Consider the following 2780-nt stretch of genomic DNA (forward strand, 5'->3'; position numbering starts at 1 on the left):
CTTGTACGGGAACAGTAGGACATGTTTTCAGTTGTACTTACTAGCACAAAACAACCACACTGGAAACAATTGACCAGTTGGATTAATGTAAGAGAGACCAATTTGAGAAATTCTTCAATTCTTGCCTTTAAATCCAAAGCTTTTTCTTTCTCCATTCTATTTATTTATTTATTAAAGATTTCTGTCTCTTCCCTGCCACTGCCTCCCATATCCCTCCCTTTCCCCCAATCAACTCCCCCTCTCTCATCAGCCCAAAGAACAGACCAGGTTTCCTACCCTGTGGGGAGTGCAAGGACCTCCCACCTCCTTCCAGGTCTAGTAAGGTGAGCATCCAAACAGCCTAGGCTCCCACAAAGCCAGTACGTGCAGTAGGATCAAAACCCAGTGCCATTGTTCTTGACTTCTCAGTAGTCCTCATTGTCTGCTATGTTCAGCGAGTCCGGTGTTATCCCATGCTTTTTCAGACTCAGGCCAGCTGGCCTTGGTGAGTTCCCGAAAGGACATCCCCACTGTCTCAGTGTGTGGGTGCACCCCTAGTGGTCCTGACTTCCTTGCTCGTGCTCTCTCAGAATCCTTCTGCTTTTGATTTGGACCTTGGGGTTGTAGTCCGGTGCTCCAATGTGGGACCCTGTTTTCCTTTAAAAAGCAAATGAGAGAAAAAAAATGTGTGAAGAGGGAAGAAGCAGCAGAAGCAGGCTCAGCTGCCTTGTCCTGCTTGTCAGTGTCACCGGCACCTCCGCTTTGCCAGAGCCCCCAGGCCAGCATGTCGTCTGCACATTTCAATCGAGGTCCTGCCTATGGCCTGTCTGCTGAAGTCAAGAACAAGCTGGCCCAGAAATACGACCATCAGCGTGAGCAGGAGCTGAGAGAGTGGATTGAGGGGGTGACGGGTCGCCGCATCGGGAACAACTTCATGGATGGCCTCAAAAATGGGATCATTCTCTGCGAATTCATCAACAAGCTCCAGTCAGGTTCTGTGAAGAAGGTAAACGAGTCCACCCAAAACTGGCACCAGCTGGAGAATATAGGTAATTTCATTAAAGCCATTACCAAGTATGGAGTGAAGCCCCATGACATCTTTGAGGCCAATGACCTGTTTGAGAACACCAACCATACCCAGGTTCAGTCCACTCTCCTGGCTCTGGCCAGCATGGCCAAGACAAAAGGAAATAAGGTCAATGTTGGGGTCAAATATGCAGAGAAACAAGAGCGGAGATTTGAGCCGGAGAAGCTGAGAGAAGGTCGGAACATCATTGGGCTACAGATGGGTACCAACAAGTTTGCCAGTCAGCAGGGCATGACAGCCTATGGTACTCGGCGTCACCTCTACGACCCCAAACTGGGGACAGATCATCCCCTGGACCAGGCCACCATCAGCCTGCAAATGGGCACCAACAAGGGCGCCAGCCAGGCTGGCATGACTGCCACCGGGCACCAAGCGGCAGATCTTTGAGCCAGGACTGGGCATGGAACACTGTGACACGCTCAACGTCAGCCTGCAGATGGGCAGCAACAAGGGGGCCTCACAGAGGGGCATGACAGTGTATGGGCTGCCCCGTCAGGTGTACGATCCTAAATACTGCCTGACTCCGGAATGCCCAGAGCTGGGAGAACCCACCCACAATCACCACACACACAACTACTATAACTCTGCCTAGGGGCCCCCAGGGGGCTGGCTGCTGCTCTTGGCTGGAGCCAGCTGGCCCAGCCAACCCCATCTCCTGAATGGCGTCCCCCAGCCCCCTGGCATCTGTCTATAGGGTTACAGTTTGGGGAGATCAGGCAGAGGGGGGCGGCGGGAAGAAGGGGGCCCCTTATCCCTGTAGCTCTTGAAGGGCCCAACACAGAATTGGGTGTCCCCGACAGCACCCAAAGGACGCTGCCCCCTTTTACTCCCTCACAAGCGAGTACCTCCCAGAACCAGAAACCCTCCAAGCGAAGCTCCCAAAACCCAGGCTTGGCCTGACCCCTGCCCCATTCCCGCAGTGGGAGCAGAATGCATGCCCGAAATGCAGCGGACACACACAGTTTGGTTTTGCGGTGACTGGCGTTTGTGGATGTGACAGTGGCGTTTGTAACTCGAGCACTTTCCTTTTCTATTTCACTGGAGCACAATAAATGGCTGTGACGTCAAAAAAAAAAAGCAAATGAGATGGGTGAATTGTACAACTCTCTGGCTTCCATTCTAAGTTATGTGTGCATATTATCTCATTAAAACAAAACCCCTTATTGTTATATATGGGAGGCAGATAATTACAGATATACCAAATGACATTGCATGTGTATACATATCCTTTTGATGGAAAAAGTCAATGCAAAATCAGCAGTAGATACTGAAGTCATGTTCTCCCTTTAGGGAAAGGAATATTGGAGCAGAACATGTCCCTATAAGAAAGAAGCAAAAACATCTTAAGCAGACTGATATCGAGAGGTCTTTTTATCCTATGGAAATGCCCTTTGATCAGGATGCATAATCACCATATTGCATCCAATTACAAGTTGAATAAGGAACATGATTGCTTCTGTCGTATTTATATCTAATCAGAAGCTGGGAGACAATTATGGTAATAAAGTATGATGCCATGAAGAAGAGTCTATGTCAGAAAAAGAGGGCAACCTTGGCTGAAAGACTAATCCCTGCCCTGTAGGAGGGAAATAGAGATGTTCACATGCTCCAAAGCGATGTCATTCAAGTGTAGTAGAGCAGATGGAGACTAGAGGATTGAGAATTCAAAGTCAACCTCAGATACACGGTGAGCTCGAGGTCAGCCTGGCCTACA

General features: G+C 49.5%; 1 pseudogene; it reads left to right on the forward strand.

Annotated features, from left to right (window-relative positions):
* The first annotated feature begins 745 nt into the window (after positions 1-745).
* On the forward strand, positions 746-1658 carry LOC121441693 (annotated as a pseudogene).
* Positions 1659-2780: the final 1122 nt, after the last annotated feature.

Source organism: Microtus oregoni, unplaced genomic scaffold (assembly GCF_018167655.1).
Source record: "Microtus oregoni isolate MIOR12 unplaced genomic scaffold, Mior012 000080F_ref0000499, whole genome shotgun sequence".
NCBI lineage: Eukaryota > Metazoa > Chordata > Mammalia > Rodentia > Cricetidae > Microtus > Microtus oregoni.